Raw genomic sequence first — 22,767 nt, forward strand, 5'->3', positions numbered from 1 at the left:
CCACTCTGTCATGTTTGTCTGCTAATCAAATCAGAGGTGCAAATCTCACTCTGTGTCACTCTACGTTGCACGCCGCACTTTTGCCCCAGTTGTCATGGCTGACATGCAGCCATCTGAGACGGGCAGACTGAGGAGGCTGCTGCATTTCTTCTGAGTAATTGGCATTCCACAAAGCAGAGAGAAGGGTGCACCGTTCCCAGCGGCACTGCAATGCCGGGTCGATGCGTGGAGTGAACGGAGCAAGCCCCTTTTTCAACTCCAAGTGCAAAAAAACCTTTTAATATGTTGTCCCCTTATAGAGGACGTATCAGATATTAAACTGATAAGAACAGATACTACACTTGATCTTAGCCAAAAGGCCGAGAAGCGATGAACCCTTGCTGTTTGCTGCCCCACCCCACCTCCTGCACAGTTCTGGCTCGTCGTGGTGCAGTCGTTTCAAACGACCGCAAGAACGACTGCCGCTTGGCAGCTCCGCCCAGGAGCTCCTTGGTAAGTAAGTAAGTAAGTAAGTAAGTAAGTAAATAAGTAAGTAAGTGAGCTTTTGTTCATACAGCACTTTTTAAAACACACAGTCACAACGTGCTTTACAGACACATACACGTGCAAAATCGAAACAGATGGATTAATAAAACAGACAAACACCACACAGAGAGAAATCAACCAAAATGAAATAAAACAGGACACGGGAAGAAGAAGGGAGGTATGTAGAAAGGCTTGCGGACGTCAATGGCCTTTGAGGCGTCTTTGAGGGAGGGACGCCCCACAACAGGGTTAATGTGGGACCTACGGCTAGTTCTGGTTAGAAGTCTAGCTGCTGTATTTTGGATTAACTGTAAACGTTTTAAAGAAGACTGACCGAGGCAGGTGTAGAGGGAGTTACAGTAGCCTAACCGGGAGAAAATGAACGCGTGGATTCATTGTTCAAGAACAACGGGGGACAATATAGGCCTTATTTTTGCAATATTTCTTAACTGAGGAAAACAGGACTGGACAAGCTCATTAACGGGACGGTCAAGCGTCGTATACTGGTCGAAGGTGATACCTTTAGAAGACCTTTGGCCGTGGACTTAAACGTTGGGGTGAAGCGGGCCAATGAACTGAGTAGCAGCGGTGACAAGGATCGGTGCTCCCACGCATCTTGTTATGGACAGCTGTTTTTGCTTTTCACAAACACACGAGGCTCTGCCAAACTGCAAAGCCTGCCAAAAATAGATTTAACTCGTGGGTGTTCCTCTCCACGGAAGTCTTTAGTAAAAGGCGAAAGACTTGTACGTTATGAAGAGAAACCAGAGTAAGTACGGCCCGCTCCTCGACAGCAGCCCAAGGAGCCCAGTCGTCCCAGCCACAACCTTCACGGTGAGCCTCACTCGCCTCCCGGGCCACACCCATTCCCCTACCCCGCGCTGCGCTTCAGGGAGTTTTGGGCGCCGGGATTGCTCGTCTGTCACGTCGTTGCCACTAGACCTTCTGGGGCCTGTACTACGAAGCAGGTTCTGCATGCCGGGGACATATTTTCCTTAGCTGGCCTCCCCGAGCCTAACATCGGCCACCCAGATAACCAGTACTAGGAAGCTGCCTAGCCACGAGGTCAAACGCGACAAAGAAGACCAGGAAATGCAGCCAAAGTACTACCGTCCCCCTCAGGCGCTCGAGAGGAGCAGGAGACATCAGAAGCGGATCAAACTGTGGAAACGCTTCACGATTTTGCGTGTCATCCTTTCGCAGGGGCCATGCTAATCTTCTCTGTATCGAATCCAATTTTTCATACGTGCTGCCGTAGCAAGCACACAAGTCCTCAGGCGCTGCTTCCCCTTTACTAGCCCGTGGGCAGAATGGCCCCTTGACCGCGGTGCAGTCTGGAGGACTTGTGAAAATCACAAAGTGGGTAAGGCCAGAAATGGCCTCATGCCAAATGAGGGGGCCACGCACAATTTGTCTGTCACGCAGGAGGCTTCATTTGGGCCCCAAAGCTAAGCATCCACTCCTATCACGCATGACAGGAAGCCACACTGCGCAGAGTTCTTCATGCCAAACCTCTTAAAAAATTGGTGATATCGTGCTACACAAACAAAATCGACAGGCTGAGCACTTGGCGTGTGTCCGACCTTGGTTGTCGCCCTTCTCTGAAAGCCAGCAGGGGGTGCCGGACTAGATGGCCCATTGGGTCAAAGTTTTACTCCAGGCCCTTTTTCGGGTAAGGCCGAGCCGACGAAATTCTTGAGAATGTCGCGTTCGGTATGCACAATATATTTTCTACATGTAACCGGCAAGAAACTTTGTCAGAGAGCAGGAACCTGTGATTGACTTACCCCGCCGCAATGCTGAGGATTGGTTTTCAGACGCGGGCTACCAGACAACAAAAGTAGGCAGGTGGCCGCAGACACTCCAGTGAGGACAAACGCAGGGAAAATGCTGTGCAGATTCAACGTGTATTTCGCAGCTCTTTGCAATACGGCAACGTTCCCACTCTGTCATGTTTGTCTGCTGATCAAATCAGAGGTGCAAATCTCACTCTGTGTCACTCTACGTTGCACGCCGCACTTTTGCCCCAGTTGTCATGGCTGACATGCAGCCATCTGAGACGGGCAGACTGAGGAGGCTGCTGCATTTCTTCTGAGTAATTGGCATTCCACAAAGCAGAGAGAAGGGTGCACCGTTCCCAGCGGCACTGCAATGCCGGGTCGATGCGTGGAGTGAACGGAGCAAGCCCCTTTTTCAACTCCAAGTGCAAAAAAACTTTTTAATATGTTGTCCCCTTATAGAGGACGTATCAGATATTAAACTGATAAGAACAGATACTACACTTGATCTTAGCCAAAAGGCCGAGAAGCGATGAACCCTTGCTGTTTGCTGCCCCGCCCCACCTCCTGCACAGTTCTGGCTCGTCGTGGTGCAGTCGTTTCAAACGACCGCAAGAACGACTGCCGCTTGGCAGCTCCGCCCAGGAGCTCCTTGGTAAGTAGGTAAGTAAGTAAGTAAATAAGTAAGTAAGTGAGCTTTTGTTCATACAGCACTTTTTAAAACACACAGTCACAACGTGCTTTACAGACACATACACGTGCAAAATCGAAACAGATGGATTAATAAAACAGACAAACACCACACAGAGAGAAATCAACCAAAATGAAATAAAACAGGACACGGAAAGAAGAAGGGAGGTATGTAGAAAGGCTTGCGGACGTCAATGGCCTTTGAGGCGTCTTTGAGGGAGGGACGCCCCACAACAGGGTTAATGTGGGACCTACGGCTAGTTCTGGTTAGAAGTCTAGCTGCTGTATTTTGGATTAACTGTAAACGTTTTAAAGAAGACTGACCGAGGCAGGTGTAGAGGGAGTTACAGTAGCCTAACCGGGAGAAAATGAACGCGTGGATTCATTGTTCAAGAACAACGGGGGACAATATAGGCCTTATTTTTGCAATATTTCTTAACTGAGGAAAACAGGACTGGACAAGCTCATTAACGGGACGGTCAAGCGTCGTATACTGGTCGAAGGTGATACCTTTAGAAGACCTTTGGCCGTGGACTTAAACGTTGGGGTGAAGCGGGCCAATGAACTGAGTAGCAGCGGTGACAAGGATCGGTGCTCCCACGCATCTTGTTATGGACAGCTGTTTTTGCTTTTCACAAACACACGAGGCTCTGCCAAACTGCAAAGCCTGCCAAAAATAGATTTAACTCGTGGGTGTTCCTCTCCACGGAAGTCTTTAGTAAAAGGCGAAAGACTTGTACGTTATGAAGAGAAACCAGAGTAAGTACGGCCCGCTCCTCGACAGCAGCCCAAGGAGCCCAGTCGTCCCAGCCACAACCTTCACGGTGAGCCTCACTCGCCTCCCGGGCCACACCCATTCCCCTACCCCGCGCTGCGCTTCAGGGAGTTTTGGGCGCCGGGATTGCTCGTCTGTCACGTCGTTGCCACTAGACCTTCTGGGGCCTGTACTACGAAGCAGGTTCTGCATGCCGGGGACATATTTTCCTTAGCTGGCCTCCCCGAGCCTAACATCGGCCACCCAGATAACCAGTACTAGGAAGCTGCCTAGCCACGAGGTCAAACGCGACAAAGAAGACCAGGAAATGCAGCCAAAGTACTACCGTCCCCCTCAGGCGCTCGAGAGGAGCAGGAGACATCAGAAGCGGATCAAAATGTGGAAACGCTTCACGATTTTGCGTGTCATCCTTTCGCAGGGGCCATGCTAATCTTCTCTGTATCGAATCCAATTTTTCATACGTGCTGCCGTAGCAAGCACACAAGTCCTCAGGCGCTGCTTCCCCTTTACTACCCCGTGGGCAGAATGGCCCCTTGACCGCGGTGCAGTCTGGAGGACTTGTGAAAATCACAAAGTGGGTAAGGCCAGAAATGGCCTCATGCCAAATGAGGGGGCCACGCACAATTTGTCTGTCACGCAGGAGGCTTCATTTGGGCCCCAAAGCTAAGCATCCACTCCTATCACGCATGACAGGAAGCCACACTGCGCAGAGTTCTTCATGCCAAACCTCTTAAAAAATTGGTGATATCGTGCTACACAAACAAAATCGACAGGCTGAGCACTTGGCGTGTGTCCGACCTTGGTTGTCGCCCTTCTCTGAAAGCCAGCAGGGGGTGCCGGACTAGATGGCCCATTGGGTCAAAGTTTTACTCCAGGCCCTTTTTCGGGTAAGGCCGAGCCGACGAAATTCTTGAGAATGTCGCGTTCGGTATGCACAATATATTTTCTACATGTAACCGGCAAGAAACTTTGTCAGAGAGCAGGAACCTGTGATTGACATACCCCGCCGCAATGCTGAGGATTGGTTTTCAGACGCGGGCTACCAGACAACAAAAGTAGGCAGGTGGCCGCAGACACTCCAGTGAGGACAAACGCAGGGAAAATGCTGTGCAGATTCAACGTGTATTTCGCAGCTCTTTGCAATACGGCAACGTTCCCACTCTGTCATGTTTGTCTGCTAATCAAATCAGAGGTGCAAATCTCACTCTGTGTCACTCTACGTTGCACGCCGCACTTTTGCCCCAGTTGTCATGGCTGACATGCAGCCATCTGAGACGGGCAGACTGAGGAGGCTGCTGCATTTCTTCTGAGTAATTGGCATTCCACAAAGCAGAGAGAAGGGTGCACCGTTCCCAGCGGCACTGCAATGCCGGGTCGATGCGTGGAGTGAACAGAGCAAGCCCCTTTTTCAACTCCAAGTGCAAAAAAATCCTTTTAATATGTTGTCCCCTTATAGAGGACGTATCAGATATTAAACTGATAAGAACAGATACTACACTTGATCTTAGCCAAAAGGCCGAGAAGCGATGAACCCTTGCTGTTTGCTGCCCCGCCCCACCTCCTGCACAGTTCTGGCTCGTCGTGGTGCAGTCGTTTCAAACGACCGCAAGAACGACTGCCGCTTGGCAGCTCCGCCCAGGAGCTCCTTGGTAAGTAGGTAAGTAAGTAAGTAAGTAAGTAAGTAAGTAAATAAGTAAGTAAGTGAGCTTTTGTTCATACAGCACTTTTTAAAACACACAGTCACAACGTGCTTTACAGACACATACACGTGCAAAATCGAAACAGATGGATTAATAAAACAGACAAACACCACACAGAGAGAAATCAACCAAAATGAAATAAAACAGGACACGGGAAGAAGAAGGGAGGTATGTAGAAAGGCTTGCGGACGTCAATGGCCTTTGAGGCGTCTTTGAGGGAGGGACGCCCCACAACAGGGTTAATGTGGGACCTACGGCTAGTTCTGGTTAGAAGTCTAGCTGCTGTATTTTGGATTAACTGTAAACGTTTTAAAGAAGACTGACCGAGGCAGGTGTAGAGGGAGTTACAGTAGCCTAACCGGGAGAAAATGAACGCGTGGATTCATTGTTCAAGAACAACGGGGGACAATATAGGCCTTATTTTTGCAATATTTCTTAACTGAGGAAAACAGGACTGGACAAGCTCATTAACGGGACGGTCAAGCGTCGTATACTGGTCGAAGGTGATACCTTTAGAAGACCTTTGGCCGTGGACTTAAACGTTGGGGTGAAGCGGGCCAATGAACTGAGTAGCAGCGGTGACAAGGATCGGTGCTCCCACGCATCTTGTTATGGACAGCTGTTTTTGCTTTTCACAAACACACGAGGCTCTGCCAAACTGCAAAGCCTGCCAAAAATAGATTTAACTCGTGGGTGTTCCTCTCCACGGAAGTCTTTAGTAAAAGGCGAAAGACTTGTACGTTATGAAGAGAAACCAGAGTAAGTACGGCCCGCTCCTCGACAGCAGCCCAAGGAGCCCAGTCGTCCCAGCCACAACCTTCACGGTGAGCCTCACTCGCCTCCCGGGCCAAACCCATTCCCCTACCCCGCGCTGCGCTTCAGGGAGTTTTGGGCGCCGGGATTGCTCGTCTGTCACGTCGTTGCCACTAGACCTTCTGGGGCCTGTACTACGAAGCAGGTTCTGCATGCCGGGGACATATTTTCCTTAGCTGGCCTCCCCGAGCCTAACATCGGCCACCCAGATAACCAGTACTAGGAAGCTGCCTAGCCACGAGGTCAAACGCGACAAAGAAGACCAGGAAATGCAGCCAAAGTACTACCGCCCCCCTCAGGCGCTCGAGAGGAGCAGGAGACATCAGAAGCGGATCAAAATGTGGAAACGCTTCACGATTTTGCGTGTCATCCTTTCGCAGGGGCCATGCTAATCTTCTCTGTATCGAATCCAATTTTTCATACGTGCTGCCGTAGCAAGCACACAAGTCCTCAGGCGCTGCTTCCCTTTTACTACCCCGTGGGCAGAATGGCCCCTTGACCGCGGTGCAGTCTGGAGGATTTGTGAAAATCACAAAGTGGGTAAGGCCAGAAATGGCCTCATGCCAAATGAGGGGGCCACGCACAATTTGTCTGTCACGCAGGAGGCTTCATTTGGGCCCCAAAGCTAAGCATCCACTCCTATCACGCATGACAGGAAGCCACACTGCGCAGAGTTCTTCATGCCAAACCTCTTAAAAAATTGGTGATATCGTGCTACACAAACAAAATCGACAGGCTGAGCACTTGGCGTGTGTCCGACCTTGGTTGTCGCCCTTCTCTGAAAGCCAGCAGGGGGTGCCGGACTAGATGGCCCATTGGGTCAAAGTTTTACTCCAGGCCATTTTTCGGGTAAGGCCGAGCCGACGACATTCTTGAGAATGTCGCGTTCGGTATGCACAATATATTTTCTACATGTAACCGGCAAGAAACTTTGTCAGAGAGCAGGAACCTGTGATTGACATACCCCGCCGCAATGCTGAGGATTGGTTTTCAGACGCGGGCTACCAGACAACAAAAGTAGGCAGGTGGCCGCAGACACTCCAGTGAGGACAAACGCAGGGAAAATGCTGTGCAGATTCAACGTGTATTTTGCAGCTCTTTGCAATACGGCAACGTTCCCACTCTGTCATGTTTGTCTGCTAATCAAATCAGAGGTGCAAATCTCACTCTGTGTCACTCTACGTTGCACGCCGCACTTTTGCCCCAGTTGTCATGGCTGACATGCAGCCATCTGAGACGGGCAGACTGAGGAGGCTGCTGCATTTCTTCTGAGTAATTGGCATTCCACAAAGCAGAGAGAAGGGTGCACCGTTCCCAGCGGCACTGCAATGCCGGGTCGATGCGTGGAGTGAACAGAACAAGCCCCTTTTTCAACTCCAAGTGCAAAAAAATCCTTTTAATATGTTGTCCCCTTATAGAGGACGTATCAGATATTAAACTGATAAGAACAGATACTACACTTGATCTTAGCCAAAAGGCCGAGAAGCGATGAACCCTTGCTGTTTGCTGCCCCGCCCCACCTCCTGCACAGTTCTGGCTCGTCGTGGTGCAGTCGTTTCAAACGACCGCAAGAACGACTGCCGCTTGGCAGCTCCGCCCAGGAGCTCCTTGGTAAGTAGGTAAGTAAGTAAGTAAGTAAGTAAGTAAGTAAATAAGTAAGTAAGTGAGCTTTTGTTCATACAGCACTTTTTAAAACACACAGTCACAACGTGCTTTACAGACACATACACGTGCAAAATCGAAACAGATGGATTAATAAAACAGACAAACACCACACAGAGAGAAATCAACCAAAATGAAATAAAACAGGACACGGGAAGAAGAAGGGAGGTATGTAGAAAGGCTTGCGGACGTCAATGGCCTTTGAGGCGTCTTTGAGGGAGGGACGCCCCACAACAGGGTTAATGTGGGACCTACGGCTAGTTCTGGTTAGAAGTCTAGCTGCTGTATTTTGGATTAACTGTAAACGTTTTAAAGAAGACTGACCGAGGCAGGTGTAGAGGGAGTTACAGTAGCCTAACCGGGAGAAAATGAACGCGTGGATTCATTGTTCAAGAACAACGGGGGACAATATAGGCCTTATTTTTGCAATATTTCTTAACTGAGGAAAACAGGACTGGACAAGCTCATTAACGGGACGGTCAAGCGTCGTATACTGGTCGAAGGTGATACCTTTAGAAGACCTTTGGCCGTGGACTTAAACGTTGGGGTGAAGCGGGCCAATGAACTGAGTAGCAGCGGTGACAAGGATCGGTGCTCCCACGCATCTTGTTATGGACAGCTGTTTTTGCTTTTCACAAACACACGAGGCTCTGCCAAACTGCAAAGCCTGCCAAAAATAGATTTAACTCGTGGGTGATCCTCTCCACGGAAGTCTTTAGTAAAAGGCGAAAGACTTGTACGTTATGAAGAGAAACCAGAGTAAGTACGGCCCGCTCCTCGACAGCAGCCCAACGAGCCCAGTCGTCCCAGCCACAACCTTCACGGTGAGCCTCACTCGCCTCCCGGGCCACACCCATTCCCCTACCCCGCGCTGCGCTTCAGGGAGTTTTGGGCGCCGGGATTGCTCGTCTGTCACGTCGTTGCCACTAGACCTTCTGGGGCCTGTACTACGAAGCAGGTTCTGCATGCCGGGGACATATTTTCCTTAGCTGGCCTCCCCGAGCCTAACATCGGCCACCCAGATAACCAGTACTAGGAAGCTGCCTAGCCACGAGGTCAAACGCGACAAAGAAGACCAGGAAATGCAGCCAAAGTACTACCGCCCCCCTCAGGCGCTCGAGAGGAGCAGGAGACATCAGAAGCGGATCAAAATGTGGAAACGCTTCACGATTTTGCGTGTCATCCTTTCGCAGGGGCCATGCTAATCTTCTCTGTATCGAATCCAATTTTTCATACGTGCTGCCGTAGCAAGCACACAAGTCCTCAGGCGCTGCTTCCCTTTTACTACCCCGTGGGCAGAATGGCCCCTTGACCGCGGTGCAGTCTGGAGGATTTGTGAAAATCACAAAGTGGGTAAGGCCAGAAATGGCCTCATGCCAAATGAGGGGGCCACGCACAATTTGTCTGTCACGCAGGAGGCTTCATTTGGGCCCCAAAGCTAAGCATCCACTCCTATCACGCATGACAGGAAGCCACACTGCGCAGAGTTCTTCATGCCAAACCTCTTAAAAAATTGGTGATATCGTGCTACACAAACAAAATCGACAGGCTGAGCACTTGGCGTGTGTCCGACCTTGGTTGTCGCCCTTCTCTGAAAGCCAGCAGGGGGTGCCGGACTAGATGGCCCATTGGGTCAAAGTTTTACTCCAGGCCATTTTTCGGGTAAGGCCGAGCCGACGACATTCTTGAGAATGTCGCGTTCGGTATGCACAATATATTTTCTACATGTAACCGGCAAGAAACTTTGTCAGAGAGCAGGAACCTGTGATTGACATACCCCGCCGCAATGCTGAGGATTGGTTTTCAGACGCGGGCTACCAGACAACAAAAGTAGGCAGGTGGCCGCAGACACTCCAGTGAGGACAAACGCAGGGAAAATGCTGTGCAGATTCAACGTGTATTTCGCAGCTCTTTGCAATACGGCAACGTTCCCACTCTGTCATGTTTGTCTGCTAATCAAATCAGAGGTGCAAATCTCACTCTGTGTCACTCTACGTTGCACGCCGCACTTTTGCCCCAGTTGTCATGGCTGACATGCAGCCATCTGAGACGGGCAGACTGAGAAGGCTGCTGCATTTCTTCTGAGTAATTGGCATTCCACAAAGCAGAGAGAAGGGTGCACCGTTCCCAGCGGCACTGCAATGCCGGGTCGATGCGTGGAGTGAACGGAGCAAGCCCCTTTTTCAACTCCAAGTGCAAAAAATCCTTTTAATATGTTGTCCCCTTATAGAGGACGTATCAGATATTAAACTGATAAGAACAGATACTACACTTGATCTTAGCCAAAAGGCCGAGAAGCGATGAACCCTTGCTGTTTGCTGCCCCGCCCCACCTCCTGCACAGTTCTGGCTCGTCGTGGTGCAGTCGTTTCAAACGACCGCAAGAACGACTGCCGCTTGGCAGCTCCGCCCAGGAGCTCCTTGGTAAGTAGGTAAGTACGTAAGTAAGTAAATAAGTAAGTAAGTGAGCTTTTGTTCATACAGCACTTTTTAAAACACAGTCACAACGTGCTTTACAGACACATACACGTGCAAAATCGAAACAGATGGATTAATAAAACAGACAAACACCACACAGAGAGAAATCAACCAAAATGAAATAAAACAGGACACGGGAAGAAGAAGGGAGGTATGTAGAAAGGCTTGCGGACGTCAATGGCCTTTGAGGCGTCTTTGAGGGAGGGACGCCCCACAACAGGGTTAATGTGGGACCTACGGCTAGTTCTGGTTAGAAGTCTAGCTGCTGTATTTTGGATTAACTGTAAACGTTTTAAAGAAGACTGACCGAGGCAGGTGTAGAGGGAGTTACAGTAGCCTAACCGGGAGAAAATGAACGCGTGGATTCATTGTTCAAGAACAACGGGGGACAATATAGGCCTTATTTTTGCAATATTTCTTAACTGAGGAAAACAGGACTGGACAAGCTCATTAACGGGACGGTCAAGCGTCGTATACTGGTCGAAGGTGATACCTTTAGAAGACCTTTGGCCGTGGACTTAAACGTTGGGGTGAAGCGGGCCAATGAACTGAGTAGCAGCGGTGACAAGGATCGGTGCTCCCACGCATCTTGTTATGGACAGCTGTTTTTGCTTTTCACAAACACACGAGGCTCTGCCAAACTGCAAAGCCTGCCAAAAATAGATTTAACTCGTGGGTGTTCCTCTCCACGGAAGTCTTTAGTAAAAGGCGAAAGACTTGTACGTTATGAAGAGAAACCAGAGTAAGTACGGCCCGCTCCTCGACAGCAGCCCAAGGAGCCCAGTCGTCCCAGCCACAACCTTCACGGTGAGCCTCACTCGCCTCCCGGGCCACACCCATTCCCCTACCCCGCGCTGCGCTTCAGGGAGTTTTGGGCGCCGGGATTGCTCGTCTGTCACGTCGTTGCCACTAGACCTTCTGGGGCCTGTACTACGAAGCAGGTTCTGCATGCCGGGGACATATTTTCCTTAGCTGGCCTCCCCGAGCCTAACATCGGCCACCCAGATAACCAGTACTAGGAAGCTGCCTAGCCACGAGGTCAAACGCGACAAAGAAGACCAGGAAATGCAGCCAAAGTACTACCGTCCCCCTCAGGCGCTCGAGAGGAGCAGGAGACATCAGAAGCGGATCAAACTGTGGAAACGCTTCACGATTTTGCGTGTCATCCTTTCGCAGGGGCCATGCTAATCTTCTCTGTATCGAATCCAATTTTTCATACGTGCTGCCGTAGCAAGCACACAAGTCCTCAGGCGCTGCTTCCCCTTTACTACCCCGTGGGCAGAATGGCCCCTTGACCGCGGTGCAGTCTGGAGGACTTGTGAAAATCACAAAGTGGGTAAGGCCAGAAATGGCCTCATGCCAAATGAGGGGGCCACGCACAATTTGTCTGTCACGCAGGAGGCTTCATTTGGGCCCCAAAGCTAAGCATCCACTCCTATCACGCATGACAGGAAGCCACACTGCGCAGAGTTCTTCATGCCAAACCTCTTAAAAAATTGGTGATATCGTGCTACACAAACAAAATCGACAGGCTGAGCACTTGGCGTGTGTCCGACCTTGGTTGTCGCCCTTCTCTGAAAGCCAGCAGGGGGTGCCGGACTAGATGGCCCATTGGGTCAAAGTTTTACTCCAGGCCCTTTTTCGGGTAAGGCCGAGCCGACGAAATTCTTGAGAATGTCGCGTTCGGTATGCACAATATATTTTCTACATGTAACCGGCAAGAAACTTTGTCAGAGAGCAGGAACCTGTGATTGACATACCCCGCCGCAATGCTGAGGATTGGTTTTCAGACGCGGGCTACCAGACAACAAAAGTAGGCAGGTGGCCGCAGACACTCCAGTGAGGACAAACGCAGGGAAAATGCTGTGCAGATTCAACGTGTATTTCGCAGCTCTTTGCAATACGGCAACGTTCCCACTCTGTCATGTTTGTCTGCTAATCAAATCAGAGGTGCAAATCTCACTCTGTGTCACTCTACGTTGCACGCCGCACTTTTGCCCCAGTTGTCATGGCTGACATGCAGCCATCTGAGACGGGCAGACTGAGGAGGCTGCTGCATTTCTTCTGAGTAATTGGCATTCCACAAAGCAGAGAGAAGGGTGCACCGTTCCCAGCGGCACTGCAATGCCGGGTCGATGCGTGGAGTGAACGGAGCAAGCCCCTTTTTCAACTCCAAGTGCAAAAAAACCTTTTAATATGTTGTCCCCTTATAGAGGACGTATCAGATATTAAACTGATAAGAACAGATACTACACTTGATCTTAGCCAAAAGGCCGAGAAGCGATGAACCCTTGCTGTTTGCTGCCCCACCCCACCTCCTGCACAGTTCTGGCTCGTCGTGGTGCAGTCGTTTCAAACGACCGCAAGAACGACTGCCGCTTGGCAGCTCCGCCCAGGAGCTCCTTGGTAAGTAAGTAAGTAAGTAAGTAAGTAAGTAAATAAGTAAGTAAGTGAGCTTTTGTTCATACAGCACTTTTTAAAACACACAGTCACAACGTGCTTTACAGACACATACACGTGCAAAATCGAAACAGATGGATTAATAAAACAGACAAACACCACACAGAGAGAAATCAACCAAAATGAAATAAAACAGGACACGGGAAGAAGAAGGGAGGTATGTAGAAAGGCTTGCGGACGTCAATGGCCTTTGAGGCGTCTTTGAGGGAGGGACGCCCCACAACAGGGTTAATGTGGGACCTACGGCTAGTTCTGGTTAGAAGTCTAGCTGCTGTATTTTGGATTAACTGTAAACGTTTTAAAGAAGACTGACCGAGGCAGGTGTAGAGGGAGTTACAGTAGCCTAACCGGGAGAAAATGAACGCGTGGATTCATTGTTCAAGAACAACGGGGGACAATATAGGCCTTATTTTTGCAATATTTCTTAACTGAGGAAAACAGGACTGGACAAGCTCATTAACGGGACGGTCAAGCGTCGTATACTGGTCGAAGGTGATACCTTTAGAAGACCTTTGGCCGTGGACTTAAACGTTGGGGTGAAGCGGGCCAATGAACTGAGTAGCAGCGGTGACAAGGATCGGTGCTCCCACGCATCTTGTTATGGACAGCTGTTTTTGCTTTTCACAAACACACGAGGCTCTGCCAAACTGCAAAGCCTGCCAAAAATAGATTTAACTCGTGGGTGTTCCTCTCCACGGAAGTCTTTAGTAAAAGGCGAAAGACTTGTACGTTATGAAGAGAAACCAGAGTAAGTACGGCCCGCTCCTCGACAGCAGCCCAAGGAGCCCAGTCGTCCCAGCCACAACCTTCACGGTGAGCCTCACTCGCCTCCCGGGCCACACCCATTCCCCTACCCCGCGCTGCGCTTCAGGGAGTTTTGGGCGCCGGGATTGCTCGTCTGTCACGTCGTTGCCACTAGACCTTCTGGGGCCTGTACTACGAAGCAGGTTCTGCATGCCGGGGACATATTTTCCTTAGCTGGCCTCCCCGAGCCTAACATCGGCCACCCAGATAACCAGTACTAGGAAGCTGCCTAGCCACGAGGTCAAACGCGACAAAGAAGACCAGGAAATGCAGCCAAAGTACTACCGTCCCCCTCAGGCGCTCGAGAGGAGCAGGAGACATCAGAAGCGGATCAAACTGTGGAAACGCTTCACGATTTTGCGTGTCATCCTTTCGCAGGGGCCATGCTAATCTTCTCTGTATCGAATCCAATTTTTCATACGTGCTGCCGTAGCAAGCACACAAGTCCTCAGGCGCTGCTTCCCCTTTACTACCCCGTGGGCAGAATGGCCCCTTGACCGCGGTGCAGTCTGGAGGACTTGTGAAAATCACAAAGTGGGTAAGGCCAGAAATGGCCTCATGCCAAATGAGGGGGCCACGCACAATTTGTCTGTCACGCAGGAGGCTTCATTTGGGCCCCAAAGCTAAGCATCCACTCCTATCACGCATGACAGGAAGCCACACTGCGCAGAGTTCTTCATGCCAAACCTCTTAAAAAATTGGTGATATCGTGCTACACAAACAAAATCGACAGGCTGAGCACTTGGCGTGTGTCCGACCTTGGTTGTCGCCCTTCTCTGAAAGCCAGCAGGGGGTGCCGGACTAGATGGCCCATTGGGTCAAAGTTTTACTCCAGGCCCTTTTTCGGGTAAGGCCGAGCCGACGAAATTCTTGAGAATGTCGCGTTCGGTATGCACAATATATTTTCTACATGTAACCGGCAAGAAACTTTGTCAGAGAGCAGGAACCTGTGATTGACATACCCCGCCGCAATGCTGAGGATTGGTTTTCAGACGCGGGCTACCAGACAACAAAAGTAGGCAGGTGGCCGCAGACACTCCAGTGAGGACAAACGCAGGGAAAATGCTGTGCAGATTCAACGTGTATTTCGCAGCTCTTTGCAATACGGCAACGTTCCCACTCTGTCATGTTTGTCTGCTAATCAAATCAGAGGTGCAAATCTCACTCTGTGTCACTCTACGTTGCACGCCGCACTTTTGCCCCAGTTGTCATGGCTGACATGCAGCCATCTGAGACGGGCAGACTGAGGAGGCTGCTGCATTTCTTCTGAGTAATTGGCATTCCACAAAGCAGAGAGAAGGGTGCACCGTTCCCAGCGGCACTGCAATGCCGGGTCGATGCGTGGAGTGAACGGAGCAAGCCCCTTTTTCAACTCCAAGTGCAAAAAAACCTTTTAATATGTTGTCCCCTTATAGAGGACGTATCAGATATTAAACTGATAAGAACAGATACTACACTTGATCTTAGCCAAAAGGCCGAGAAGCGATGAACCCTTGCTGTTTGCTGCCCCACCCCACCTCCTGCACAGTTCTGGCTCGTCGTGGTGCAGTCGTTTCAAACGACCGCAAGAACGACTGCCGCTTGGCAGCTCCGCCCAGGAGCTCCTTGGTAAGTAAGTAAGTAAGTAAGTAAGTAAGTAAATAAGTAAGTAAGTGAGCTTTTGTTCATACAGCACTTTTTAAAACACACAGTCACAACGTGCTTTACAGACACATACACGTGCAAAATCGAAACAGATGGATTAATAAAACAGACAAACACCACACAGAGAGAAATCAACCAAAATGAAATAAAACAGGACACGGGAAGAAGAAGGGAGGTATGTAGAAAGGCTTGCGGACGTCAATGGCCTTTGAGGCGTCTTTGAGGGAGGGACGCCCCACAACAGGGTTAATGTGGGACCTACGGCTAGTTCTGGTTAGAAGTCTAGCTGCTGTATTTTGGATTAACTGTAAACGTTTTAAAGAAGACTGACCGAGGCAGGTGTAGAGGGAGTTACAGTAGCCTAACCGGGAGAAAATGAACGCGTGGATTCATTGTTCAAGAACAACGGGGGACAATATAGGCCTTATTTTTGCAATATTTCTTAACTGAGGAAAACAGGACTGGACAAGCTCATTAACGGGACGGTCAAGCGTCGTATACTGGTCGAAGGTGATACCTTTAGAAGACCTTTGGCCGTGGACTTAAACGTTGGGGTGAAGCGGGCCAATGAACTGAGTAGCAGCGGTGACAAGGATCGGTGCTCCCACGCATCTTGTTATGGACAGCTGTTTTTGCTTTTCACAAACACACGAGGCTCTGCCAAACTGCAAAGCCTGCCAAAAATAGATTTAACTCGTGGGTGTTCCTCTCCACGGAAGTCTTTAGTAAAAGGCGAAAGACTTGTACGTTATGAAGAGAAACCAGAGTAAGTACGGCCCGCTCCTCGACAGCAGCCCAAGGAGCCCAGTCGTCCCAGCCACAACCTTCACGGTGAGCCTCACTCGCCTCCCGGGCCACACCCATTCCCCTACCCCGCGCTGCGCTTCAGGGAGTTTTGGGCGCCGGGATTGCTCGTCTGTCACGTCGTTGCCACTAGACCTTCTGGGGCCTGTACTACGAAGCAGGTTCTGCATGCCGGGGACATATTTTCCTTAGCTGGCCTCCCCGAGCCTAACATCGGCCACCCAGATAACCAGTACTAGGAAGCTGCCTAGCCACGAGGTCAAACGCGACAAAGAAGACCAGGAAATGCAGCCAAAGTACTACCGTCCCCCTCAGGCGCTCGAGAGGAGCAGGAGACATCAGAAGCGGATCAAACTGTGGAAACGCTTCACGATTTTGCGTGTCATCCTTTCGCAGGGGCCATGCTAATCTTCTCTGTATCGAATCCAATTTTTCATACGTGCTGCCGTAGCAAGCACACAAGTCCTCAGGCGCTGCTTCCCCTTTACTAGCCCGTGGGCAGAATGGCCCCTTGACCGCGGTGCAGTCTGGAGGACTTGTGAAAATCACAAAGTGGGTAAGGCCAGAAATGGCCTCATGCCAAATGAGGGGGCCACGCACAATTTGTCTGTCACGCAGGAGGCTTCATTTGGGCCCCAAAGCTAAGCATCCACTCCTATCACGCATGACAGGAAGCCACACTGCGCAGAGTTCTTCATGCCAAACCTCTTAAAAAATTGGTGATATCGTGCTACACAAACAAAATCGACAGGCTGAGCACTTGGCGTGTGTCCGACCTTGGTTGTCGCCCTTCTCTGAAAGCCAGCAGGGGGTGCCGGACTAGATGGCCCATTGGGTCAAAGTTTTACTCCAGGCCCTTTTTCGGGTAAGGCCGAGCCGACGAAATTCTTGAGAATGTCGCGTTCGGTATGCACAATATATTTTCTACATGTAACCGGCAAGAAACTTTGTCAGAGAGCAGGAACCTGTGATTGACTTACCCCGCCGCAATGCTGAGGATTGGTTTTCAGACGCGGGCTACCAGACAACAAAAGTAGGCAGGTGGCCGCAGACACTCCAGTGAGGACAAACGCAGGGAAAATGCTGTGCAGATTCAACGTGTATTTCGCAGCTCTTTGCAATACGGCAACGTTCCCACTCTGTCATGTTTGTCTGCTGATCAAATCAGAGGTGCAAATCTCACTCTGTGTCACTCTACGTTGCACGCCGCACTTTTGCCCCAGTTGTCATGGCTGACATGCAGCCATCTGAGACGGGCAGACTGAGGAGGCTGCTGCATTTCTTCTGAGTAATTGGCATTCCACAAAGCAGAGAGAAGGGTGCACCGTTCCCAGCGGCACTGCAATGCCGGGTCGATGCGTGGAGTGAACGGAGCAAGCCCCTTTTTCAACTCCAAGTGCAAAAAAACTTTTTAATATGTTGTCCCCTTATAGAGGACGTATCAGATATTAAACTGATAAGAACAGATACTACACTTGATCTTAGCCAAAAGGCCGAGAAGCGATGAACCCTTGCTGTTTGCTGCCCCGCCCCACCTCCTGCACAGTTCTGGCTCGTCGTGGTGCAGTCGTTTCAAACGACCGCAAGAACGACTGCCGCTTGGCAGCTCCGCCCAGGAGCTCCTTGGTAAGTAGGTAAGTAAGTAAGTAAATAAGTAAGTAAGTGAGCTTTTGTTCATACAGCACTTTTTAAAACACACAGTCACAACGTGCTTTACAGACACATACACGTGCAAAATCGAAACAGATGGATTAATAAAACAGACAAACACCACACAGAGAGAAATCAACCAAAATGAAATAAAACAGGACACGGGAAGAAGAAGGGAGGTATGTAGAAAGGCTTGCGGACGTCAATGGCCTTTGAGGCGTCTTTGAGGGAGGGACGCCCCACAACAGGGTTAATGTGGGACCTACGGCTAGTTCTGGTTAGAAGTCTAGCTGCTGTATTTTGGATTAACTGTAAACGTTTTAAAGAAGACTGACCGAGGCAGGTGTAGAGGGAGTTACAGTAGCCTAACCGGGAGAAAATGAACGCGTGGATTCATTGTTCAAGAACAACAGGGGACAATATAGGCCTTATTTTTGCAATATTTCTTAACTGAGGAAAACAGGACTGGACAAGCTCATTAACGGGACGGTCAAGCGTCGTATACTGGTCGAAGGTGATACCTTTAGAAGACCTTTGGCCGTGGACTTAAACGTTGGGGTGAAGCGGGCCAATGAACTGAGTAGCAGCGGTGACAAGGATCGGTGCTCCCACGCATCTTGTTATGGACAGCTGTTTTTGCTTTTCACAAACACACGAGGCTCTGCCAAACTGCAAAGCCTGCCAAAAATAGATTTAACTCGTGGGTGTTCCTCTCCACGGAAGTCTTTAGTAAAAGGCGAAAGACTTGTACGTTATGAAGAGAAACCAGAGTAAGTACGGCCCGCTCCTCGACAGCAGCCCAAGGAGCCCAGTCGTCCCAGCCACAACCTTCACGGTGAGCCTCACTCGCCTCCCGGGCCACACCCATTCCCCTACCCCGCGCTGCGCTTCAGGGAGTTTTGGGCGCCGGGATTGCTCGTCTGTCACGTCGTTGCCACTAGACCTTCTGGGGCCTGTACTACGAAGCAGGTTCTGCATGCCGGGGACATATTTTCCTTAGCTGGCCTCCCCGAGCCTAACATCGGCCACCCAGATAACCAGTACTAGGAAGCTGCCTAGCCACGAGGTCAAACGCGACAAAGAAGACCAGGAAATGCAGCCAAAGTACTACCGCCCCCCTCAGGCGCTCGAGAGGAGCAGGAGACATCAGAAGCGGATCAAACTGTGGAAACGCTTCACGATTTTGCGTGTCATCCTTTCGCAGGGGCCATGCTAATCTTCTCTGTATCGAATCCAATTTTTCATACGTGCTGCCGTAGCAAGCACACAAGTCCTCAGGCGCTGCTTCCCCTTTACTAGCCCGTGGGCAGAATGGCCCCTTGACCGCGGTGCAGTCTGGAGGACTTGTGAAAATCACAAAGTGGGTAAGGCCAGAAATGGCCTCATGCCAAATGAGGGGGCCACGCACAATTTGTCTGTCACGCAGGAGGCTTCATTTGGGCCCCAAAGCTAAGCATCCACTCCTATCACGCATGACAGGAAGCCACACTGCGCAGAGTTCTTCATGCCAAACCTCTTAAAAAATTGGTGATATCGTGCTACACAAACAAAATCGACAGGCTGAGCACTTGGCGTGTGTCCGACCTTGGTTGTCGCCCTTCTCTGAAAGCCAGCAGGGGGTGCCGGACTAGATGGCCCATTGGGTCAAAGTTTTACTCCAGGCCCTTTTTCGGGTAAGGCCGAGCCGACGAAATTCTTGAGAATGTCGCGTTCGGTATGCACAATATATTTTCTACATGTAACCGGCAAGAAACTTTGTCAGAGAGCAGGAACCTGTGATTGACTTACCCCGCCGCAATGCTGAGGATTGGTTTTCAGACGCGGGCTACCAGACAACAAAAGTAGGCAGGTGGCCGCAGACACTCCAGTGAGGACAAACGCAGGGAAAATGCTGTGCAGATTCAACGTGTATTTCGCAGCTCTTTGCAATACGGCAACGTTCCCACTCTGTCATGTTTGTCTGCTGATCAAATCAGAGGTGCAAATCTCACTCTGTGTCACTCTACGTTGCACGCCGCACTTTTGCCCCAGTTGTCATGGCTGACATGCAGCCATCTGAGACGGGCAGACTGAGGAGGCTGCTGCATTTCTTCTGAGTAATTGGCATTCCACAAAGCAGAGAGAAGGGTGCACCGTTCCCAGCGGCACTGCAATGCCGGGTCGATGCGTGGAGTGAACGGAGCAAGCCCCTTTTTCAACTCCAAGTGCAAAAAAACCTTTTAATATGTTGTCCCCTTATAGAGGACGTATCAGATATTAAACTGATAAGAACAGATACTACACTTGATCTTAGCCAAAAGGCCGAGAAGCGATGAACCCTTGCTGTTTGCTGCCCCACCCCACCTCCTGCACAGTTCTGGCTCGTCGTGGTGCAGTCGTTTCAAACGACCGCAAGAACGACTGCCGCTTGGCAGCTCCGCCCAGGAGCTCCTTGGTAAGTAAGTAAGTAAGTAAGTAAGTAAGTAAATAAGTAAGTAAGTGAGCTTTTGTTCATACAGCACTTTTTAAAACACACAGTCACAACGTGCTTTACAGACACATACACGTGCAAAATCGAAACAGATGGATTAATAAAACAGACAAACACCACACAGAGAGAAATCAACCAAAATGAAATAAAACAGGACACGGGAAGAAGAAGGGAGGTATGTAGAAAGGCTTGCGGACGTCAATGGCCTTTGAGGCGTCTTTGAGGGAGGGACGCCCCACAACAGGGTTAATGTGGGACCTACGGCTAGTTCTGGTTAGAAGTCTAGCTGCTGTATTTTGGATTAACTGTAAACGTTTTAAAGAAGACTGACCGAGGCAGGTGTAGAGGGAGTTACAGTAGCCTAACCGGGAGAAAATGAACGCGTGGATTCATTGTTCAAGAACAACGGGGGACAATATAGGCCTTATTTTTGCAATATTTCTTAACTGAGGAAAACAGGACTGGACAAGCTCATTAACGGGACGGTCAAGCGTCGTATACTGGTCGAAGGTGATACCTTTAGAAGACCTTTGGCCGTGGACTTAAACGTTGGGGTGAAGCGGGCCAATGAACTGAGTAGCAGCGGTGACAAGGATCGGTGCTCCCACGCATCTTGTTATGGACAGCTGTTTTTGCTTTTCACAAACACACGAGGCTCTGCCAAACTGCAAAGCCTGCCAAAAATAGATTTAACTCGTGGGTGTTCCTCTCCACGGAAGTCTTTAGTAAAAGGCGAAAGACTTGTACGTTATGAAGAGAAACCAGAGTAAGTACGGCCCGCTCCTCGACAGCAGCCCAAGGAGCCCAGTCGTCCCAGCCACAACCTTCACGGTGAGCCTCACTCGCCTCCCGGGCCACACCCATTCCCCTACCCCGCGCTGCGCTTCAGGGAGTTTTGGGCGCCGGGATTGCTCGTCTGTCACGTCGTTGCCACTAGACCTTCTGGGGCCTGTACTACGAAGCAGGTTCTGCATGCCGGGGACATATTTTTCTTAGCTGGCCTCCCCGAGCCTAACATCGGCCACCCAGATAACCAGTACTAGGAAGCTGCCTAGCCACGAGGTCAAACGCGACAAAGAAGACCAGGAAATGCAGCCAAAGTACTACCGCCCCCCTCAGGCGCTCGAGAGGAGCAGGAGACATCAGAAGCGGATCAAAATGTGGAAATGCTTCACGATTTTGCGTGTCATCCTTTCGCAGGGGCCATGCTAATCTTCTCTGTATCGAATCCAATTTTTCATACGTGCTGCCGTAGCAAGCACACAAGTCCTCAGGCGCTGCTTCCCTTTTACTACCCCGTGGGCAGAATGGCCCCTTGACCGCGGTGCAGTCTGGAGGACTTGTGAAAATCACAAAGTGGGTAAGGCCAGAAATGGCCTCATGCCAAATGAGGGGGCCACGCACAATTTGTCTGTCACGCAGGAGGCTTCATTTGGGCCCCAAAGCTAAGCATCCACTCCTATCACGCATGACAGGAAGCCACACTGCGCAGAGTTCTTCATGCCAAACCTCTTAAAAAATTGGTGATATCGTGCTACACAAACAAAATCGACAGGCTGAGCACTTGGCGTGTGTCCGACCTTGGTTGTCGCCCTTCTCTGAAAGCCAGCAGGGGGTGCCGGACTAGATGGCCCATTGGGTCAAAGTTTTACTCCAGGCCCTTTTTCGGGTAAGGCCGAGCCGACGAAATTCTTGAGAATGTCGCGTTCGGTATGCACAATATATTTTCTACATGTAACCGGCAAGAAACTTTGTCAGAGAGCAGGAACCTGTGATTGACATACCCCGCCGCAATGCTGAGGATTGGTTTTCAGACGCGGGCTACCAGACAACAAAAGTAGGCAGGTGGCCGCAGACACTCCAGTGAGGACAAACGCAGGGAAAATGCTGTGCAGATTCAACGTGTATTTCGCAGCTCTTTGCAATACGGCAACGTTCCCACTCTGTCATGTTTGTCTGCTAATCAAATCAGAGGTGCAAATCTCACTCTGTGTCACTCTACGTTGCACGCCGCACTTTTGCCCCAGTTGTCATGGCTGACATGCAGCCATCTGAGACGGGCAGACTGAGGAGGCTGCTGCATTTCTTCTGAGTAATTGGCATTCCACAAAGCAGAGAGAAGGGTGCACCGTTCCCAGCGGCACTGCAATGCCGGGTCGATGCGTGGAGTGAACGGAGCAAGCCCCTTTTTGTACTCCAAGTGCAAAAAATCCTTTTAATATGTTGTCCCCTTATAGAGGACGTATCAGATATTAAACTGATAAGAACAGATACTACACTTGATCTTAGCCAAAAGGCCGAGAAGCGATGAACCCTTGCTGTTTGCTGCCCCGCCCCACCTCCTGCACAGTTCTGGCTCGTCGTGGTGCAGTCGTTTCAAACGACCGCAAGAACGACTGCCGCTTGGCAGCTCCGCCCAGGAGCTCCTTGGTAAGTAGGTAAGTAAGTAAGTAAGTAAGTAAGTAAGTAAGTAAGTAAATAAGTAAGTAAGTGAGCTTTTGTTCATACAGCACTT

At 50.3% G+C, this 22,767-nt stretch overlaps 28 non-coding genes across 28 annotated transcripts; all 28 read right to left on the minus strand.

The window, feature by feature from the left end:
- Positions 1 to 180: 180 nt before the first annotated feature.
- Positions 181 to 371, minus strand: LOC137190004 (U2 spliceosomal RNA). The gene has a single exon (XR_010929844.1). It is a non-coding gene; the product is annotated as a U2 spliceosomal RNA (small nuclear RNA).
- An 811-nt stretch (positions 372 to 1,182) lies between these two features.
- On the minus strand, positions 1,183 to 1,298 carry LOC137190172 (U5 spliceosomal RNA). The gene has a single exon (XR_010930004.1). It is a non-coding gene; the product is annotated as a U5 spliceosomal RNA (small nuclear RNA).
- A 385-nt stretch (positions 1,299 to 1,683) lies between these two features.
- On the minus strand, positions 1,684 to 1,790 carry LOC137190378 (U6 spliceosomal RNA). The gene has a single exon (XR_010930204.1). It is a non-coding gene; the product is annotated as a U6 spliceosomal RNA (small nuclear RNA).
- Positions 1,791 to 2,646: 856 nt separating this feature from the next.
- On the minus strand, positions 2,647 to 2,837 carry LOC137189993 (U2 spliceosomal RNA). The gene has a single exon (XR_010929834.1). It is a non-coding gene; the product is annotated as a U2 spliceosomal RNA (small nuclear RNA).
- Positions 2,838 to 3,640: 803 nt separating this feature from the next.
- Positions 3,641 to 3,756, minus strand: LOC137190173 (U5 spliceosomal RNA). The gene has a single exon (XR_010930005.1). It is a non-coding gene; the product is annotated as a U5 spliceosomal RNA (small nuclear RNA).
- A 385-nt stretch (positions 3,757 to 4,141) lies between these two features.
- Positions 4,142 to 4,248, minus strand: LOC137190341 (U6 spliceosomal RNA). The gene has a single exon (XR_010930167.1). It is a non-coding gene; the product is annotated as a U6 spliceosomal RNA (small nuclear RNA).
- An 856-nt stretch (positions 4,249 to 5,104) lies between these two features.
- On the minus strand, positions 5,105 to 5,296 carry LOC137190096 (U2 spliceosomal RNA). The gene has a single exon (XR_010929934.1). It is a non-coding gene; the product is annotated as a U2 spliceosomal RNA (small nuclear RNA).
- Positions 5,297 to 6,115: 819 nt separating this feature from the next.
- LOC137190175 (U5 spliceosomal RNA) lies at positions 6,116 to 6,231 on the minus strand. The gene has a single exon (XR_010930007.1). It is a non-coding gene; the product is annotated as a U5 spliceosomal RNA (small nuclear RNA).
- A 385-nt stretch (positions 6,232 to 6,616) lies between these two features.
- Positions 6,617 to 6,723, minus strand: LOC137190342 (U6 spliceosomal RNA). Its single transcript, XR_010930168.1, has one exon. It is a non-coding gene; the product is annotated as a U6 spliceosomal RNA (small nuclear RNA).
- Positions 6,724 to 7,579: 856 nt separating this feature from the next.
- LOC137190121 (U2 spliceosomal RNA) lies at positions 7,580 to 7,771 on the minus strand. The gene has a single exon (XR_010929958.1). It is a non-coding gene; the product is annotated as a U2 spliceosomal RNA (small nuclear RNA).
- An 819-nt stretch (positions 7,772 to 8,590) lies between these two features.
- Positions 8,591 to 8,706, minus strand: LOC137190287 (U5 spliceosomal RNA). The gene has a single exon (XR_010930117.1). It is a non-coding gene; the product is annotated as a U5 spliceosomal RNA (small nuclear RNA).
- A 385-nt stretch (positions 8,707 to 9,091) lies between these two features.
- Positions 9,092 to 9,198, minus strand: LOC137190343 (U6 spliceosomal RNA). The gene has a single exon (XR_010930169.1). It is a non-coding gene; the product is annotated as a U6 spliceosomal RNA (small nuclear RNA).
- Positions 9,199 to 10,054: 856 nt separating this feature from the next.
- Positions 10,055 to 10,245, minus strand: LOC137189962 (U2 spliceosomal RNA). The gene has a single exon (XR_010929803.1). It is a non-coding gene; the product is annotated as a U2 spliceosomal RNA (small nuclear RNA).
- An 805-nt stretch (positions 10,246 to 11,050) lies between these two features.
- On the minus strand, positions 11,051 to 11,166 carry LOC137190176 (U5 spliceosomal RNA). The gene has a single exon (XR_010930008.1). It is a non-coding gene; the product is annotated as a U5 spliceosomal RNA (small nuclear RNA).
- Positions 11,167 to 11,551: 385 nt separating this feature from the next.
- On the minus strand, positions 11,552 to 11,658 carry LOC137190379 (U6 spliceosomal RNA). Its single transcript, XR_010930205.1, has one exon. It is a non-coding gene; the product is annotated as a U6 spliceosomal RNA (small nuclear RNA).
- Positions 11,659 to 12,514: 856 nt separating this feature from the next.
- On the minus strand, positions 12,515 to 12,705 carry LOC137190005 (U2 spliceosomal RNA). Its single transcript, XR_010929845.1, has one exon. It is a non-coding gene; the product is annotated as a U2 spliceosomal RNA (small nuclear RNA).
- Positions 12,706 to 13,516: 811 nt separating this feature from the next.
- On the minus strand, positions 13,517 to 13,632 carry LOC137190177 (U5 spliceosomal RNA). The gene has a single exon (XR_010930009.1). It is a non-coding gene; the product is annotated as a U5 spliceosomal RNA (small nuclear RNA).
- Positions 13,633 to 14,017: 385 nt separating this feature from the next.
- On the minus strand, positions 14,018 to 14,124 carry LOC137190381 (U6 spliceosomal RNA). Its single transcript, XR_010930207.1, has one exon. It is a non-coding gene; the product is annotated as a U6 spliceosomal RNA (small nuclear RNA).
- An 856-nt stretch (positions 14,125 to 14,980) lies between these two features.
- On the minus strand, positions 14,981 to 15,171 carry LOC137190006 (U2 spliceosomal RNA). Its single transcript, XR_010929846.1, has one exon. It is a non-coding gene; the product is annotated as a U2 spliceosomal RNA (small nuclear RNA).
- Positions 15,172 to 15,982: 811 nt separating this feature from the next.
- On the minus strand, positions 15,983 to 16,098 carry LOC137190178 (U5 spliceosomal RNA). Its single transcript, XR_010930010.1, has one exon. It is a non-coding gene; the product is annotated as a U5 spliceosomal RNA (small nuclear RNA).
- A 385-nt stretch (positions 16,099 to 16,483) lies between these two features.
- LOC137190382 (U6 spliceosomal RNA) lies at positions 16,484 to 16,590 on the minus strand. Its single transcript, XR_010930208.1, has one exon. It is a non-coding gene; the product is annotated as a U6 spliceosomal RNA (small nuclear RNA).
- An 856-nt stretch (positions 16,591 to 17,446) lies between these two features.
- On the minus strand, positions 17,447 to 17,637 carry LOC137189994 (U2 spliceosomal RNA). Its single transcript, XR_010929835.1, has one exon. It is a non-coding gene; the product is annotated as a U2 spliceosomal RNA (small nuclear RNA).
- An 803-nt stretch (positions 17,638 to 18,440) lies between these two features.
- Positions 18,441 to 18,556, minus strand: LOC137190179 (U5 spliceosomal RNA). Its single transcript, XR_010930011.1, has one exon. It is a non-coding gene; the product is annotated as a U5 spliceosomal RNA (small nuclear RNA).
- Positions 18,557 to 18,941: 385 nt separating this feature from the next.
- On the minus strand, positions 18,942 to 19,048 carry LOC137190383 (U6 spliceosomal RNA). Its single transcript, XR_010930209.1, has one exon. It is a non-coding gene; the product is annotated as a U6 spliceosomal RNA (small nuclear RNA).
- Positions 19,049 to 19,904: 856 nt separating this feature from the next.
- On the minus strand, positions 19,905 to 20,095 carry LOC137190007 (U2 spliceosomal RNA). Its single transcript, XR_010929847.1, has one exon. It is a non-coding gene; the product is annotated as a U2 spliceosomal RNA (small nuclear RNA).
- Positions 20,096 to 20,906: 811 nt separating this feature from the next.
- On the minus strand, positions 20,907 to 21,022 carry LOC137190180 (U5 spliceosomal RNA). The gene has a single exon (XR_010930012.1). It is a non-coding gene; the product is annotated as a U5 spliceosomal RNA (small nuclear RNA).
- A 385-nt stretch (positions 21,023 to 21,407) lies between these two features.
- On the minus strand, positions 21,408 to 21,514 carry LOC137190366 (U6 spliceosomal RNA). The gene has a single exon (XR_010930192.1). It is a non-coding gene; the product is annotated as a U6 spliceosomal RNA (small nuclear RNA).
- Positions 21,515 to 22,370: 856 nt separating this feature from the next.
- LOC137190013 (U2 spliceosomal RNA) lies at positions 22,371 to 22,561 on the minus strand. The gene has a single exon (XR_010929852.1). It is a non-coding gene; the product is annotated as a U2 spliceosomal RNA (small nuclear RNA).
- Between the last annotated feature and the right edge of the window lie 206 nt (positions 22,562 to 22,767).

The sequence above is a fragment of the Thunnus thynnus genome, chromosome 9 (genome assembly GCF_963924715.1).
Source record: "Thunnus thynnus chromosome 9, fThuThy2.1, whole genome shotgun sequence".
Classification (NCBI taxonomy): domain Eukaryota; kingdom Metazoa; phylum Chordata; class Actinopteri; order Scombriformes; family Scombridae; genus Thunnus; species Thunnus thynnus.